This window comes from Bufo bufo, chromosome 4 (assembly GCF_905171765.1).
Source record: "Bufo bufo chromosome 4, aBufBuf1.1, whole genome shotgun sequence".
Lineage (NCBI taxonomy): Eukaryota > Metazoa > Chordata > Amphibia > Anura > Bufonidae > Bufo > Bufo bufo.
In genome coordinates this window covers 243,625,517-243,645,049 of record NC_053392.1, presented here as the reverse complement: position 1 = coordinate 243,645,049, position 19,533 = coordinate 243,625,517, and the positions used below count along the sequence as shown (strand labels likewise).

Below are 19,533 nucleotides of genomic sequence, written 5' to 3'. Positions count from 1 at the left end.
TCATGGAAGTTTTTATTTTTTGTCACAAGTTAGTGGAATATGAGATTTTGTAAGGAAAAAAATAAAATAAAAAAAATCATAATTTTCCACTAACTTGTGAAAAAAAATATAAAATTCTAGGAACTCGCCATGCCCCTCAAGGAATACCTTGGGGTGTCTTCTTTCCAAAATGGGGTCACTTGTGGGGTAGTTATACTGCCCTGGCATTTTCCAGGGGCCCTAATGTGTGGTAAGTAGGTAAATGACCTGTGAAATCCTAAAGGTGCTCTTTGGAATGTGGGCCCCTTTGCCCACCTAGGCTGCAAAAAAGTGTCACACATGTGGTATCGCCGTATTCAGGAGAAGTTGGGCAATGTGTTTTGGGGTCTTTTTACATATACTCATGCTGGGTGAGAGAAATATCTCGGCAAAAGACAACTTTTCCCATTTTTTATACAAAGTTGGCATTTGACCAAGATATTTATCTCACCCAGCATGGGTATATGTAAAATGACACCCCAAAACACATTGCCCAACTTCTCCTGAGTACGGCGATACCAGATGTGTGACACTTTTTTGCAGCCTAGATGCGCAAAGGGGCCCACATTCCTTTTATGAGGGCATTTTTAGACATTTGGATCCCAGACTTCTTCTCACGCTTTAGGGCCCCTAAAATGCCAGGGCAGTATAAATACCCCACATGTGACCCCATTTTGGAAAGAAGACACCCCAAGGTATTCAATGAGGGGCATGGCGAGTTCATAGAAATTTATTTTCTTTTGGCACAAGTTAGCGGAAATTGATATTTATTTATTTTTTTTCTTATAAAAGTCTCATATTCCACTAACTTGTGACAAAAAATCTCACATGAACTCACCATACCCCTCACGGAATCCAAATGCGTAAAAGTTTTTAGACATTTATATTCCAGACTTCTTCTCACGATTTAGGGCCCCTAAAATGCCAGGGCAGTATAAATACCCCACAAGTGACCCCATTTTGGAAAGAAGACACCCCAAGGTATTCCGTGAGGGGCATGGCGAGTTCCTAGAATGGGGTCACTTGTGGGGTATTTATACTGCCCTGGCATTTTAGGGGACCTAAAGCGTGAGAAGTAGTTTGGAATCAAAATGTGTAAAAAATGCTCTGTGAAATCGTAAAGATTCTCATTGGAATTTGGGCCCCTTTGCGCACCTAGGCTGCAAAAAAGTGTCACACATGTGGTATCGCCGTACTCAGGAGAAGTAGGGCAATGTGTTTTGGGGTGTATTTTTACATATACCCATACCGTGTGTGAGAAATATCTCTGTAAATGACAACTTTTTAATTTTTGTTATACAAAGTTGTCAATTTACAGAGATATTTCTCTCACCCAGCATGGGTATATGTAAAAAGACACCCCAAAACACAGTGCCCTACTTCTCCTGAGTACGGCGATACCACATGTGTGACACTTTTTTGCAGCCTAGATGCGCAAAGGGGCCCACATTGATTTTATGAGGGCATTTTTAGACATTTGGATCCCAGACTTCTTCGCACGCTTTAGGGCCCCTAGAATGCCAGGGCAGTATAAATACCCCACTTGTGACCCCATTTTGGAAAGAAGACACCCCAAGGTATTCAATGAGGGGCATGGCGAGTTCATAGAATTTTTTTTTTTTTGGCACAAGTTAGCGGAAATTGATTTTTTTTTTTTTCCTCACAAAGTCTCCCTTTCCGCTAACTTGGGACAAAAATTTCAATCTTTCATGGACTCAATATGCCCCTCACGGAATACCTTGGGGTGTCTTCTTTCCGAAATGGGGTCACATGTGGGGTATTTATACTGCCCTGGCATTCTAGGGTCCCTAAAGCGTGAGAAGAAGTCTGGAATATAAATGTCTAAAAAATTTTACGCATTTGGATTCCGTGAGGGGTATGGTGAGTTCATGTGAGATTTTATTTTTTTACACAAGTTAGTGAAATATGAGACTTTGTAAGAAAAAAAATAATAATTTCCGCTAACTTGGGCCAAAAAAAATGTCTGAATTGAGCCTTACAGGGGGGTGATCAATGACAGGGGGGTGATCAATGACAGGGGGGTGATCATGGAGTCTATATGGGGTGATCACCCCCCTGTCATTGATCACCCCCCTATAAGGCTCCATTCAGATGTCCGTATGTGTTTTGCGGATCCGATCCATGTATCAGTGGATCCGTAAAAATCATACGGACATCTGAATGCAGCCTGACAGGGGGGTGATCAATGACAGGGGGGGGTGATCAATGACAGGGGGGTGATCAGGGAGTCTATATGGGGTGATCACCCCCCTGTAAGGCTCCATTCAGATGTCCGTATGTGTTTTGCGGATCCGATCCATGCATCAGTGGATCCGTAAAAATCATACGGACATCTGAATGCAGCCTTACAGGGGGGTGATCAATGATAGGGGGGTGATCAATGACAGGGGGATGATCAGGGAGTCTATATGGGGTGATCACCCCCCTGTAAGGCTCCATTCAGATGTCCGTATGTGTTTTGCGGATCCGATCCATGTATCAGTGGATCCGTAAAAATCATACGGACCTCTGAATGCAGCCTTATAGGGGGGTGATCAATGACAGGGGGGTGAACAATGACAGGGGGATGATCAGGGAGTCTATATGGGGTGATCACCCCCGTCATTGATCACCCCCCTGTAAGGCTCCATTCAGACATCCGTATGCGTTTTGCGGATCCGATCCATCTATCAGTGGATCCGTAAAAATCATACGGACCTCTGAATAGAGCCTTACAGGGGGGTGATCAATGACAGGGGGTGATCAATGACAGGGGGGTGATCAGGGAGTCTATATGGGGTGATCAGGGGTTCATAAGGGGTTAATAAGTGACAGGGGGGGGTGTAGTGTAGTGGTGTTTGGTGCTACTTATTACTGAGCTGCCTGTGTCCTCTGGTGGTCGATCCAAACAAAGGGGACCACCAGAGGACCAGGTAGCAGGTATATTAGACGCTGTTATCAAAACAGCGTCTAATATACCTGTTAGGGGTTAAAAAAATCACATCTCCAGCCTGCCAGCGAACGATCGCCGCTGGCAGGCTGGAGATCCACTCGCTTAACTTCCGATCCTGTTCACAGGAAATCTCGCGTCTCGCGAGATGACGCATATATGCGTGACTGTGCGCAGGGCTGCCGCCTCCGGAACGCGATCCTGCGTTAGGCGGTCCGGAGGCGGTTAATTTTACCTGAACACAGAACCCGAACTTTTACTGAAATGTTCGGGTTCGGGTGCCGAACACTGTAAAGTTCGGTACGAACCGGAACTTTACAGCTCGGGTTCGCTCAACCCTACTAGTAAATACACCTTAAATAAGAGAAAGCAAACTGGGTACTACAGTTGCCAAGGATTAGCCAAAGGTTAACAAAAATAGCCTACCATGGAACTTGTTTTGTGCACATTGCTTCAACTTACATATGTATTTACAAATTGTTACACACGTGGACAAAATTGTTTGTACCCTTCCATAAAAGAAAGAAAAACCCACAGTGGTCACTGAAATAACTTGAAATTGATCAAAGTAATAATAAACAAAAATTTACTGAAAATCAGCTATTGAAAATAAGACATAGCTTTTGAATTGTGATTCAACAGAATAATAATAATAATAATAATAATAATAATAATAATAAAATAAAAAAAACAATGAAACTGGCCTGAACAAAAATGATGGTACCCCTAGAAAAGATTTAAACTAAGTTAAACTAAGGTGTATCCTGTAATTAGCATCAAGGATGTCTTCAAAAGTTTAATCAGTCAGTTCCTATTTAACCACTTGCCGCAACTGTAACGCCGAAAGGCGTCATCGCGGCGGCTCCCCCAGGCTACGCTAACGCCGATTGGCGTCATCTCGCGTGAGACGAGATTTCCAGTGAACGCGCGCACACAGGCGCGCGCGCTCACAGGAACGGAAGGTAAGAGAGTGGATCTCCAGCCTGCCAGCGGCGATCGTTCGCTGGCAGGCTGGAGATGTGATTTTTTTTAACCCCTAACAGGTATATTAGACGCTGTTTTAACCTGGTCCTCTGGTGGTCCCCTTTGTTTGGATCGACCACCAGAGGACACAGGTAGCTCAGTAATATGTTGCACCAAACACCACTACACTACACCCCCCCCTGTCACTTATTAACCCCTTATTCACCCTTGATCACCCCTGATCACCCCATATAGACTCCCTGATCACCCCCCTGTCATTGATTACCCCCTGTCATTGATCACCCCCCTGTAAAGCTCCATTCAGACGTCCGCATGATTTTTACGGATCCACTGATAGATGGATCGGATCCGCAAAACGCATACGGACGTCTGAATGGAGCCTTACAGGGGCGTGATCAATGACTGTGGTGATCACCCCATATAGACTACCTGATCAGCCCCCTGTCATTGATTACCCCCCTGTCATTGATCACCCCCCTGTAAAGCTCCATTCAGACGTCCGCATGATTTTTACGGATCCACTGATAGATGGATCGGATCCGCAAAACGCATACAGACGTCTGAATGGAGCCTTACAGGGGCATGATCAATGACTGTGGTGATCACCCCATATAGACTCCCTGATCACCCCCCTGTCATTAATCACCCCCCTGTAAAGCTCCATTCAGACGTCCGCATGATTTTTACGGATCCACTGATAGATGGATCGGATTCGCAAAACGCATATGGACGTCTGAATGGAGCCTTACAGGGGCATGATCAATGACTGTGGTGATCACCCCAAATAGACTCCCTGATCACCCCCCTGTCATTGATCACCCCCCTGTAAAGCTCCATTCAGATGTCCGCATGATTTTTACGGATCCACTGATAGATGGATCGGATCCTCAAAACGCATACGGATGTCTGAATGGAGCCTTACAGGGGCGTGATCAATGACTGTGGTGATCACCCCATATAGGCTCCCTGATCACCCCCCTGTCATTGATCACCCCCCTGTAAAGCTCCGTTCAGACGTCCGCATGATTTTTACGGATCCACTGATAGATGGATCGGATCCACAAAACGCATACGGACGTCTGAATGGAGCCTTACAGGGGCGTGATCAATGACTGTGGTAATCACCCCATATAGACTCCCTGATCACCCCCCTGTCATTGATTACCCCCCTGTCATTGATCACCCCCCTGTAAAGCTCCATTCAGACGTCCGCATGATTTTTATGGATCCACTGATAGATGGATCGGATCCGCAAAACACATACAGGCGTCTCCCTGGAGCCTTCCAGGGGGGGTGATCACCCCATATAGACTCCCTGATCACCCCCCTGTCATTGATCACCCCCCCTGTCATTGATCACCCCCCCCTGTCAGGCTGCATTCAGATGTCCGTATGATTTTTACGGATCCACGGATACATGGATCGGATCCGCAAAACACATACGGACATCTGAATGGAGCCTTATAGGGGGGGTGATCAATGACAGGGGGGTGATCACCCCATATAGACTCCCTGATCACCCCCCCTGTCATTGATCACCCCCCTGTCATTGATCACCCCTCTGTCCTTACATTTTCACCCCTCTGTCTATTCAGACATTTTTTTGGCCCAAGTTAGCGGAAATTATTATTTTTTTCTTACAAAGTCTCATATTCCACTAACTTGTGTAAAAAAATTAAATCTCACATGAACTCACCATACCCCTCACGGAATCCAAATGCGTAAAATTTTTTAGACATTTATATTCCAGACTTCTTCTCACGCTTAGGGCCCCTAGAATGCCAGGGCAGTATAAATACCCCACATGTGACCCCATTTCGGAAAGAAGACACCCCCAGGTATTCCGTGAGGGGCATATTAATTCCATGAAAGATTGAAATTTTTGTCCCAAGTTAGCGGAAAGGGAGACTTTGTGAGAAAAAATAAAATAAAATCAATTTCCGCTAACTTGTGCCAAAAAAAAAAAATTTCTATGAACTCGCCATGCCCCTCATTGAATACCTTGGGGTGTCTTCTTTCCAAAATGGGGTCACATGTGGGGTATTTATACTGCCCTGGCATTTTAGGGGCCCTAAAGCGTGAGAAGAAGTCTGGGATCCAAATGTCTAAAAATGCCCTCATAAAAGGAATGTGGGCCCCTTTGCGCATCTAGGCTGCAAAAAAATGTCACACATCTGGTATCGCCGTACTCAGGAGAAGTTGGGCAATGTGTTTTGGGGTGTCATTTTACATATACCCATGCTGGGTGAGATAAATATCTTGGTCAAATGCCAACTTTGTATAAAAAAATGGGAAAAGTTGTCTTTTGCCGAGATATTTCTCTCACCCAGCATGAGTATATGTAAAAAGACACCGCAAAACACATTGCCCAACTTCTCCTGAATACGGCGATACCACATGTGTGACACTTTTTTGCAGCCTAGGTGGGCAAAGGGGCCCACATTCCAAAGAGCACCTTTAGGATTTCACAGGTCATTTACCTACTTACCACACATTAGGGCCCCTGGAAAATGCCAGGGCAGTATAACTACCCCACAAGTGACCCCATTTTGGAAAGAAGACACCCCAAGGTATTCCGTGAGGGGCATGGCGAGTTCCTAGAATTTTATATTTTTTGTCACAAGTTAGCGGAAAATGATGATTTTTTAAAAAAAAATTTTCCCCTTACAAAGTCTCATATTCCACTAACTTGTGACAAAAAATAAAAACTTCCATGAACTCACTATGCCCATCACGAAATACCTGGGGGTGTCTTCTTTCCAAAATGGGGTCACTTGTGGGGTAGTTATACTGCCCTGGCATTCTAGGGGCCCAAATATGTGGTAAGGAGTTTGAAATCAAAATGTGTAAAAAATGACCAGTGAAATCTGAAAGGTGCTCTTTGGAATATGGACCCCTTTGCCCACCTAGGCTGCAAAAAAGTGTCACACATGTGGTATCTCCGTATTCAGGAGAAGTTGGGGAATGTGTTTTGGGGTGTCATTTTACATATACCCATGCTGGGTGAGAGAAATATCTTGGCAAAAGACAACTTTTCCCATTTTTTTTATACAAAGTTGGCATTTGACCAAGATATTTCTCTCACCCAGCATGGGTATATGTAAAATGACACCCCAAAACACATTCCCCAACTTCTCCTGAGTACGGCGATACCACATGTGTGGCACTTTTTTGCAGCCTAGGTGGGCAAAGGGGCCCACATTCCAAAGAGCACCTTTAGGATTTCACCGGTCATTTTTTACACATTTTGATTTCAAACTACTTACCACACATTTGGGCCCCTAGAATGCTAGGGCAGTATAACTACCCCACAAGTGACCCCATTTTGGAAAGAAGACACCCCAAGGTATTCGCTGATGGGCATAGTGAGTTCATAGAAGTTTTTATTTTTTGTCACAAGTTAGTGGAATATGAGACTTTGTAAGAAAAAAATAAAATAAAATAAAAATCATCATTTTCCACTAACTTGTGACAAAAAATAAAAAGTTCTATGAACTCACTATGCCCATCAGCGAATACCTTAGGGTGTCTACTTTCCGAAATGGGGTCATTTGTGGGGTGTTTGTACTGTCTGGGCATTGCAGAACCTCAGGAAACATGACAGGTGCTCAGAAAGTCAGAGCTGCTTCAAAAAGCGGAAATTCACATTTTTGTACCATAGTTTGTAATTGCTATAACTTTTACCCAAACCGTTTTTTTTTTACCCAAACATTTTTTTTTTATCAAAGACATGTAGAACAATAAATTTAGAGAAAAATTAATATATGGATGTCGTTTTTTTTTGCAAAATTTTACAACTGAAAGTGAAAAATGTCATTTTTTTGCAAAAAAATCGTTAAATTTCGATTAATAACAAAAAAAGTAAAAATGTCAGCAGCAATGAAATACCACCAAATGAAAGCTCTATTAGTGAGAAGAAAAGGAGGTAAAATTCATTTGGGTGGTAAGTTGCATGACCGAGCAATAAACTGCTAAAGTTGTGGAGTGCCGATTTGTAAAAAAGGGCCTGGTCTTTAGGGGGGTATAAACCTGTGGTCCTTAATTGGTTAAAAGGTGAAAAGTAGTCACTGTGCTGTTTGGTATTATGGTGTGTACCACAATGAACATGGAGCAAAGAAAGATAAGTCTGAGGGGATTAGAAAGAAAGTTATAGACAAACATGTTAAAGGGGTTGTCGCTCTTCAGCAAATGGCATTCATCATATAGAGGAAGTTAATACAAGGCACTTACTAATGTATTGTGATTGTCCATATTGTCCCCCTTGCTGGCTTGATTTATTTTTCTATCACATGATACATTGCTTATTTCCTTGGTTACGACCACCCTGTAATCCTGCAGTGGTGGTCGTGTTTGCACACTATAGGAAAATGCGCTGGCCTTTCTGGTGGCCAGAACCACAGGAGTGCTGATAGACCCACACTTTTTTTATAGTGTGCAAGCACGGCCACTGCTGATGGATTACAGGGTGGTCAAAACCATGGGAACCAGCAGTGTATAACGTGATGGAAAAATAAGGCTGTGCAACAAAATATTAAGTTAAGGGTACCATCATTAAGTTAAGAGTACCATCATCTCCAGGCCAGTTTCATTAGTTTGTTTTATTAATGATTCTGTTGATTTTCAGCACATTTTTATTTATTATTACTAGTGTTGGGTGAGCAAGCTCGGCCGAACACCATTTTGACTCAAGCATCACGATGCTCAGCACATCGCGGTATTCGGCCGAACACCACGTGTGCTCAAGCACGATGCTCGAGTCTCCTTCCCGCACGTTTGTAGGGAAGTACGTGCAGGGAAGTACTGGCACTCACTGTAATGCCGTAGCCATGTTGGTTACTGGCATTACAGTGATTGGCTGGCTGGAACATGACATTGGGTGCTATATAGCACCTGATGACGCATGGTTCTGCTCAGTCTTAGTCAGGGTGAGTGGTAGCAGAAGGGACAGATAGTGTAGGGACAGGAATAGTTTTTTTTTTTTTTACGCAGGGTTTAGTGTTGAATAGTGTTAGAGACCCAAAAGTCCTTTTAAGGACTATTGTTTTATCTGGCTGCAATATATATTATTTGCGCAACCTGCGCTAAATTGTGTGCAATTGTTTGGCTGCTGCTGACAGTGACACAACCTCCTCTACATCTGTTGTGTTACATTTGTGCATCCTAAATATCTGTGACATTCAGCGCAATTGTTTGGCCGCTGCTGACAGCGACATTACGTTTTCACATCCTAAATATCTGTGACATTCAGTGTAATGTTTTCTTAGCCGCTGGTGACAGCGACATTACCTGCTCTACATCTCCTGTATAACATTTGCGCATCCTAAATATCTGTGACATTCAGTGTAATTTTTTTGCGCATACACTTACAATACTTGCAAGCATATATACCATTTAATATGCTCAAGGCGAGCAGTAAGGGACGGGGAAGTGGCCGTGCTGCTGATGGTGCACGCAGAGTCCGTGGCCCTGGGCTCATCCACAATACCTAGCTTCAAGTCTCAGTTTGCAGGGCGGCGCAAGACACCATTTTCGAAGTTGCACCAGTGCGACCAGGTGGTCGGTTGGATTGTAGCAGATAATGCTTCCAGTCGGTTAAGCAGCACCTTGTCTTCCACAAAGTCCAGTCTCAGTAGCCAAGAGTCTGGTCAACAGAATCCTCACCCTGATCCTTCTTCCTCCCACCATGGAGAACAAGTGAACAAGTGATCCCTCTGATATTTCGAGGAGCTCTTTTCAGCGCCATTCCTTGATTTGGGCCTCTCGCCAAGTCCGCTTGAAGAGGGACATGAGGAGATCTTGTGCACTGATTCCCAAACTCTTGAGCATCCACAGTCAGAAGAAGATGATGGTGGGGAACGGCAATTAGTGTTTCACGAGGTGGATGATGATGATGAGACACAGTTGACAATAAGTCAACGGCAATTAGTGTCTCAAGAGGTTGATGATGAGGATGAGACACAGTTGTCAATAAGTGAGGTTTTTGTTAGGTGAACAAGTCAAGAGGATGACTGGAGTGAGGAAGTGGAAGAGGAGGTGGTGAACGATGAAATCACTGACCCAACCTGGGAAGGTGGCAAGCCGAGCGAGGACAGCAGTACAGAGGGGGAGGGATCCGCAGCACTGCAACAGGCTGGTAGAGGCAGTTGGGTGGCAAAAGGGAGAAGGCGGGTCACACCAAAAGGTCCGCAACTGTTCCCCGCAGCACCCCTTTGTGGCAATCTCCCTTGTCAAGGGGTAGGTGTTTCGCAGTCTGGCGCTTTTTTGAGGAAAGGGCGGACAATAAAAGAATTGTCATTTGAAACCTATGCCGTAACAAAATGAACCACCACCAGCATGATCCGCCACATGGCATCAAAGCACCCAAATAGGTGGGCCGAACACCTAGGTCTACAATCAGTGTCTGCGGGTCACACCACAGCCTCCTCTTCCCCTGTGTTAAGTGCTGGCCAATCCCCTGTCCAAGACACATGCCCGGATGCCTCCCGCCCTGCACCTGGACCTTTGCAAGCACCATCAGCTAGCACATCCACTTCTGTGTTTTAGCGCAGCTTACAGATATCCATACCCCATGCCTTTGAACGAAAGCGCAAATACCCAGCCACCTGCCCATAGGCCACAGCACTAAATGCGCACCTTTCCAAATTGCTGGCCCTGGAAATGTTGCCATTTAGGCTTGTGGACACTGAGGCTTTCCACAGCCTGATGACCAACGCAGTTATTGGGAAAGTCCACTTAACAACTGACACGTGGACAAGTGCTTTTGGCCAGGGACGCTACATTTCCCTGACGGCACACTGGATGATCATTGTGGAGGCCGGGAGCGAGTCATACCCTGGGATGGCACTGGTGCTACTGACGCCAAAGATTGCGGGCCCTACTTCCATCAGGATTTCCGCCATCACCTACATTAGTGGCTGCAACCCCCACTTCTCCTCCTCCACCTCCTCCTCCACTTCCACCTCTGAATTCTCATCTTGCAGCACCAGTCAGCCATCAGTCAGTAGCTGGAGGCAGTGTAGCACTGCAGTGGGGAAGCGGCAACAGGCCGTGCTGAATCTAATTATTTGCTTAGGTGACAAACAGCACACCGCCGCAATGCTGTGGCAGGGTATAAGGGACCAGACTGAGCTGTGGCTCTCACCACTCAACCTACAACCAGGCATGGTTGTTTCTGATAACTGCCGTAACTTGGTGGCTGCTTTGGAGCTCGGCAATCTCACACACATACCATGCCTAGCCCACCTATGACAACTATTGGGTGTCCAAGCTGGACACATGTCACGAACTGGCACCCTACGCCTTGGAGGTGCTGGCCTGCCCTGCCGCCAGCATTTTGTCAGAGCGTGTATTTAGTGCTGCTAGGAGCATAATAACTCATAAGCGCATCCGCCTGTCAACTAAAAATGCTGACAAGTTGACTGTTATCAAAATGAACAAGGCCTAGATTGCCCCTGACTTCTCTAAACCACCAGAGGAAAGCGGCTGAACATAAAGGCACTTTAAATGTGGCTTTTATGGTGTATTGAATACACTTTATTCCCATGCACCCCTTCCACCACAAAAAAGGGTATATGGGTCAATCTTCCTTTTCTCATCCTCTTCTTCCTCCTCCATCATATCAACATGCTTATTAGGCTGCCCTTGCTCTTAATGTTTTAGAGGGTCAGCTCAGCAGCAGACCCTCACCCCTAATGTTTTAGATGGTCATATCAGCAGCAGGCCCTCGCCCCTAATTTTTTAGGTGGTCAGATCAGCAGCCGGCACTCACCCCTAATGTTTAGAGGGTCAGCTCAGCAGTAGATCCTCATCCCTAATGTTTTAGATGGTCAGATCAGCAGCAGTCCCTCACCCCTAATGTTTTAGAGGGTCACCAGCAGGCCCTTGCTCCTAATGTTTGAGGGTCAGCAGGCCATCAATCATAATTTTTCAAGGGTGTGTATGATGCACTCCTTTATGTGTAATAAAGGGTGTATTGGAGTGCCGGTTCCTTGTAATTTTTGGCAGCCCTTTCACTTAGTGAATAGGCTTTATGAGTGTAGGGGTCCCACTACCTGAACAATTGCACCACAATGTGAATGAGGCCCTCCTTTATGTATTATATAGGTAGTATCGGAGTGCCTCTTCCCTGTAATTTTTGGCAGCACTTGCACTTTATATTCAAGTAAATATACAGGAAAGAATGTTTCCTAACAATTTTTCCTCTAAAATCAATTTTATCTTCGGTTTTGTGCGTATTCTAGTCAGTCTGTAAAAGTGGCGTTCTACTCAGACAACATCATTCCCAGCATCGACCTAGGAGTCCAAGATGCATCCAGACATCCTCCCCATGCTGTTCCCAAACCATTTCAGTGGTGTTTCCATCAATTTCTGACCTTTTCCTGTGGACCAGACACCCTCCCCTCTTCAGAGCAGGGGGTGCCTGGTTTAATGCTCTGGTTTTCCCATTGACTTCCATTGTGCTCTGGTGCTCTGTAGCACACATGAGCATCCCAAAGTGTTCTACTCGAGCACCAGAGCACCCGAGCACTTTGGCGCTCGATCAACACTAATTATCACATTTGTCAGTTGCCAATTATTTCAGATACCATTGTGAGTTTTTCTTTCTTTAATGGAAAGGTACCAGCAATTCTGTCAATGCGTGTACTTTATTAGTGTTTTTTGGTCATTTTTATCAATCAAAACAGTTTAGACAATGGGGTCTTCTGGTACAACTATTGAAGCTGTACCCAGAACAGAAATCATATGGACTTCCAGGGCACAGACCTAAGCAGAGCGAACTACAACATCTGAATGAGCTACAACATCTCCTACAACTTTGACAAATCACACAGCAATTTTTCAGTCTACAGGATGAATAGGTAAGTCTATATATACAGTGTAGAATAACCTCTATAAATTGAAAGCTACTGTATCATGGATGATTATAGATCAGTGCTTTCATTTAGAAATAAAGAAGTGCTCATTATAAAGAACAGCAGGATGCATTAAAACTGCTTACTGTGGGAGTCACTTGGGGCAATGCAAGCTGTATGCATCCTTCAAAGTAAACCATACGTTTTTAATATCACGTCCTTGTCTGGATCTCTTTTTATGTCCTGGAATAAAGACTGCTACTTCTGCATTTTTGCAAACCAAAAACACAAGTTGGTCCAATACCCCAAAATAGTGCTAGAAAAAATCTCCTTAAACTTAACATAATCAAACCAATAGAAATAAGAATTACCTCAAGTATATGGTAACCGTGAGTAAACCCACCAACCAGCCTTCATTGTATTTTCAGTGTATCTGCCAAGGATATTGCCATACTTAATTGTATTATCTATTTAGCCACATCAGTCTTTAATAGATTTAATATCTTGCGTGGGGATTAATTTTCTTTTTTATTTCTATTGGTTTGATAAAAAATTTAGTTTTAGGGGATTTTTTCTAGTAAGCACTTAATTTACTCCTGTACTAATAACGTTCCAGAGAGCCAATACCCCAAAATAAGTGAAACTCTTTCCATTATATCTTTTCTCTGTAGGTTCAACTCTTGCTTTTGACCTACAAATACTGATGCAAAATACTGACCGAATACTGATCATGTGAAAGTGACTTATAGTTGTGCCTCTCCTTGAGCACTTAGCCCTCTTGCACATTTAGGCCCCTTGCAGACGAGAGTGTCCGGATTAGGTCTGGATGCGTTGCAGATGCGTTCAGTGAAAACTGCGCTGGAATCTACTCGCTCGTGTGAAAGGGGCCTTATTGGTCACATGGCCTAGGTGCAGCTCAGTTACTTTGAAGTGAGTGGGGCTGAGCTGCAATACTAAGCACAGCGACTTAGTAAGTTCTGAGGAGGCTCAAGCACTCATTAGAGTACCAGTGAGTGCTGTGACCTCTTCAAACAGCTGATCAGCAGGGTTGCAGGGAGTCGGACCCCCACCAATCTTATATTGATGACCTCATTAATATGAAAATCCTGCAGATCCCCTTTAAAACTGAAAGGGTTGGTCCCCTCAGAAATAATTTGTGCATATAATGGCAGAGAAAGATGAGGAAAGGGAAATCTAATAATTTTCTTCTTCTCTACTGAATTTATAAAGGAACATTCAATGACAGATGATACGATTAAAGGGAATCTGTCACCCTGGTTTTGGACCAATCGACAGTAATAAATGAGTGGCACTGCAGATATGGAGTCCAGATCAAAATTTTTTATTTTTCTATTGCCCCCCCCATGCTGTCATTGCTCAGAGCTGCATTGAAATACATTGTCAGGACTGCAATGCGTGCGCACGAGTCCTCTCATCATGTTGGCACAGCAGAGCAGTCCTGACTGTGTATATCAATGCAGCTTTGAGTGCTGACAGTGGAGGGAATGGGGGGGGGCAGTAGGAAAAATGAATAGAGATCTGTACTACATTTCTGCAGTACTACGCATGTGTTACTGTAGATTATAGTGACTGATTCCCTCTAAGGATAATGTAAATTCTCCATTATGTCACCTGCTAAACCCAAGAAGAAATGCAGCCAAGTCCCGACGACATTCACCCTTGAGTTCTGGAGAAATTAAGTCCTGTTACAAACAGATCCTTTTTTCTAATATCTAAATCCACCTCCATCAACTTTTTAAATCACTTATAACCAACCAATCTTTTTCAATAAAAAAAATAGAGTACCGTATATACTCGAGTATAAGCCGACCAGAATATAAGCCGAGGCCCCTAATTTTACCCCCAAAAAATGGGAAAAATTATTGACTCGAGTATAAGACTAGGGTGGGAAATGCAGCTATAATGCAGAGTTTATGTGTATATAATGCACACACTCTACATTATATACACACATCTGCAAGAGGGTGACTCAGATTGATGGGAGTCTGACTCTGACTCCCTGTATTTAATGCAGAGTGTGTGCATTATATACACACACACTCTGCATTAAATACAGGGAGCCATCCACAGATCTCCCCCCTAAACAGTGCCATCCACAGATCCCCCTCCCCTAAACAGTGCCATGATGGCACTGTTTAGGGGAGGGGGGATCTGTGGATGGCACTGTAGGGGGATCTGTGGATGGCACTGCCATCCACAGATCCCCCTACAGTGCCATCCACAGATCCCCCTCCCCGACGCTCACAGCAGTATTGTCACTACCAGAGCTTGGAGGAGTTCTCACTGCTCTGTTACTCCGCCCCTGTGATGAGCTCTTTACTTTCTGTTTCCTTCCTCCCAGCTGTTCCTCCTGCGTTTGATTTCCCTGCCTTTAAATCACCCCTCCTCCTTTTGTAGTGTGTGGATTATATTTCTCATTTGAGTTGTAGCTCTTGCTTGAGTATCTTCCCTTGTATGCTATCCTTTCACTGGACATGTGTTCTGCTGCAGCAAGTACTCCGGATATTGCCAGCCTGTCTTTGGATCCGTCTTCACTGCGGCTGCAGCTCCTTCAGCTAAGTGTGCAGACATTGTTGTGTATCTGTGTGTTTTCTGACTGGATCCGAGGCGACCACGGTTCCCTCCATATACTGAGCAGGGCACCGGTGGCCGTGCCCCTTCCACTATTGTAGGGGTTACAGTGGTCATCAGTCTTAGGTAAGCATGCCTCGTTCCACCATTTGGATCTGGGCATCGGCTTAGCAGCATAGGGAGAGCTTTGAGGGTCTGACAGGGGTCACCCTTTATCCTCCCTAGTTTGGGTCCGGTCAGTAGCTCTATTTTCTGTGCATGCTCTTGTTGCTCACATACAGCCGTGACAAGTATATATATAAACTACGGTAATCAGTAACTACTTTAACTTTAATCATTGCTCATTGCTGAGCTCTTTACTCTGATTATTTGGATATCTTACCGGTACTTTGTCTTAGCTCTGGTAATAGCAGGCAGTGCGGAGGGCGGCGCTCACTCACTGACGTCACGTGCCTGCTCACACTAGGCGGCACAGGTGCGTGACGTCAGTGAGTGAGCGCCGCCCCCCGCACTGCCTGCTATTACCGGAGCTAAGACAGACCTAGACTCGAGTATAAGACGAGGGGGCTTTTTGAGCACAAAAATATGTGCCAAAAAACTCGTCTTATACTCGAGTATATACGGTAGATGGTTTTCTGGGTATCATTTATTGACTTCAATCCATGTATTCTCCTTCCTGTTCTGGAGTTTTAACTTCATCTTTCTTTGAACTTTTACAAAAGCAGACAGCCTCCCTTAACTCTCAGACAGGCCTATCAAGAGAGTTGTCAAACAGTCAACCCATTTCTACACCTACTATTAATAAGAATTACCTGGCAGATAATGTATTTCCGTGACCGCAGCAGTAAACTGACCAGGGATTTCATATCTATTTAGATGGTTTTATGTAGAGATGAGCAAACAACTATTGCTTTTATCCCGCCGACATCTGCGCTAAAATGGCTCTATGCCCGTTTAAATGGATTTGTCTGAAACAAACCTGAAAATATTTGGGTTTGTTTGTCATCTGAAAATTAGCTTTATTCAGTCCGAACTGGTTTGCTCATCCTTAGTTTTATCATTTGTGCTAACTACAACAAGATAATATTTTGCATTTAAAACATTGCAAGTTCTGCCAAAAGAAATAAAGAAAAAGCCAAAAAGCCAAGAGCCAAAAATGAAAAAATAATTTTACAATAAAAATGGATTTGAAAAAAATCCATGTTTCCCTTTAAGGACTCTATAATGACAAGAACTATTCCACAGCACTGGTGCATAAGATACAGTATTTTGTTCCAATATTCAAAAAATGCACAAATAGAGCCCAGAAACTAGGTTGATAAGTTTAACCTCTATTGAGGGTTAATATTTGAAGTTTATTAGAAATACTATTCTGGAGTTTCTTAATCAAAATAACTTTCGTAAACAGCATCAACACAGAATGATGAGGCGTCAGTCCTGTCAAACTAATCTGATCGATGTCTAGAAGCAGAAAGTAAGTTCCATGTAGGACCAAGAAAATTATGTGGATTTGATACTGTGCCACAAAAAAAGGTTGGTATATAAAATCAATTTATAAGTAGCAACATATATAAATTGGCCAACAATTGGCTCAGTGATAGTAAACAGAGAATGTTTAGTAAGGGTACAAAATCAGAGTAAGTCTCAATCACTAGTAGGGTGCTACAGGGGTGAGAACTGGGCTTACAGAGCAGACTTTTAGTAATTATTAAGAGATTTGGGGGAGCTTCCTAAAGTATTCAGACTCTTTTTCACATTTTGTTATGTTGTGTACATGCAGTAGAATAAAAAAACAAGGTTTCCCTCATTAATCTGCACTTAATACCTCATAATGAGAAAGTAAACCAGAATTTATTTATTTTTTACAAATTTACTAAAACAGAGACTAACATTTTGCATTGATATAAGTATTCAGACCCTAGAAATTTTGATCTGGGACCTCCCATTTCTCTTGATCATCTTTGAGATGTTTCTACACCTTGATTGGAGTCCCAGTGTGGTAATTTTAGTTGCTTTGACATGAATTGGAAAGACACCCCCCTTTCTACATAAGGTCTCACAGCTGACAAAAAATAATCCATAAGGAGTAAAAATCTGCTTGTAGAGCTAAGAGACAGGATTGTGTGTGGGCACAGATCTGATGAGGTAGAAAAAAAATGCTGCACTAAAAGTTCTCAAGAGAACAGTGACCATCATAATTCATAAATGGAAGACGTTCAGAACAACCAGGACTCTTCCTAGAGCTGGACACCCCAGAAAACTAATAGTGGAGAAAGGCCTTGGTGAGAGAGGAGACCAAGAACCCAATGGTCACTCTGTCTTAGCTCCAAAAGTTCTGTGTGCAGATAGAAGAAGCTATCAAAAGGTCAGCCATTACTGTAGCACTCCAACAATCTGGACTTTATGGCAGAGTGGCCAGAAAGAAGCCTCTCCTCAGTAAAAGACATATGAAAGCCAACCTGGAGTTTTGAAAACAAGCACGTAAAAGATTCTCAGAGTGTGAAAAACAAATTGTTTTCGTCTGATTAAACCAAGATTGAACTTTTTAGCCTTTTTAGCCAATTCTAAACATCATGTCTTGAGAAAACCAGGCACTGCCCACAACCCCCATCCCCCCAGCCCAAATACCTCTGTACAGTGAAGCATAGTGGTGGCAGCGTCATGCTGTGGGTGTCCCAGCTGTGGGATAGGGAGACTGGACAGGATTGAGTAAAAGTTGAATGTAGCAAAGTATAGAGATATTCCTAATAAAAACTGAATCCACAGTCTGTAGACTTTCAGAATGCATTTTATAAAGTTATGCTTTGAGCCAAGGGAACAAAATTTACTAAATAGTAAAAGTGGCTATGAAAAGATCTTGATGTACAGAAAGCTTTAGCTGGAGTGATGGAGTACACATAACAGTACACATAACAGTACCTGTTTGCATTACAGAAGGTAATGAATATAAAAGCACCTACTTCATAAATAGTGTAGAAAAAATTACTTGGATTTATGGGCTGACTTAAAAATAGAGATAATGGGCTAAAGCTATCATTATCAACTAAAGGTTGTGCTGGAACTGAGAAGGAGTTTGTTGGGAACTGTTAAATACATTAACAAATGAAGCTACAATTCTAACTGTTTAATGATCTTCATTTCCCTGCCACTTATCAATTTGTAGTACTCTAAAAGATATATATCTTATCTTGCAGGATGTGATGATTATTTTTGTTTTTTGATCTTGCAGCATATATCTGAAAGTGTGTCTCTCTATATTGGTTGTACGATTGCTGATCCATCCTCCCACAGGTTGTTTTTAATTAGTGTAATATATAGCTGAGTCTCTTCCTACTCATTGGAGGTCTTCTGGCATAGAGCGAGATAACATGTTGTGTGGCCTTCTGACATAGAGGTACAACTGACATATATGTGTGTTTTGCTCTCCCTGAATTTAGATGCCCATTAGTGATGAGCGGTAGGGGTAATATCCGAATTTGCGATATTTCGCAAATATTTGGGCGAATACTCATAATAAATTTGCGAATTCGCCATTATTTTCTTGATTGCAAAAATCGGCAATGTAATATGCGGGTATTGCGCAAGCAATACAGGCATGGGTCACTTTTGCTACCTTTTTCAAGCTGCTGGATGTTCCCTGAGACTGGAGAAAATGGGTGGCACGACAGAACATTACAATAGCTTTATATGCAGATAGAGTGCTCCAATATATCTTCAATTTCACAAATCGGCAATTAATGATGCACATATTTTGGCGTAACACATGCAACTTCACATTTTAGCAGGTCTGACTACACATTACTGATTGGTGCATTGTTGTGAACTTGTGACATCACAGCACTATGTCTGTAGCATGTATGTATGGACAGCAGAATCTATCACACTACCTAACACACTGCACTGGAACCTATTAGCTACACTATATCATGATTTAACCTGCACTGACTATCTCCCACTAACTATCTGTAATATATATATATATATATATATATATATATATATATATATATATATGCTAACTAACTAACTAATCTAATGTAATGGTACTACTGTCTCTCTCAGAACTCTGCTGGGGTGGTTCTTATATACACTGCTCAAAAAAATAAAGGGAACACTTAAACATCACAAAGTAACTCC

The 19,533-nt window shown here is 43.2% G+C and overlaps 1 long non-coding RNA gene across 1 annotated transcript in view; it reads left to right on the top strand.

The window, feature by feature from the left end:
- The window catches only part of LOC120998003, a 50,966-nt gene extending 32,026 nt beyond the window's left edge, over window positions 1–18,940 (top strand). Inside the window, exons 2-4 of the long non-coding RNA XR_005778277.1 lie at window positions 12,637–12,810; window positions 16,805–16,929; window positions 18,626–18,940. This is a non-coding gene — a long non-coding RNA (uncharacterized LOC120998003). The remainder of the gene's footprint in view (window positions 1–12,636; window positions 12,811–16,804; window positions 16,930–18,625) is intronic.
- Window positions 18,941–19,533: the final 593 nt, after the last annotated feature.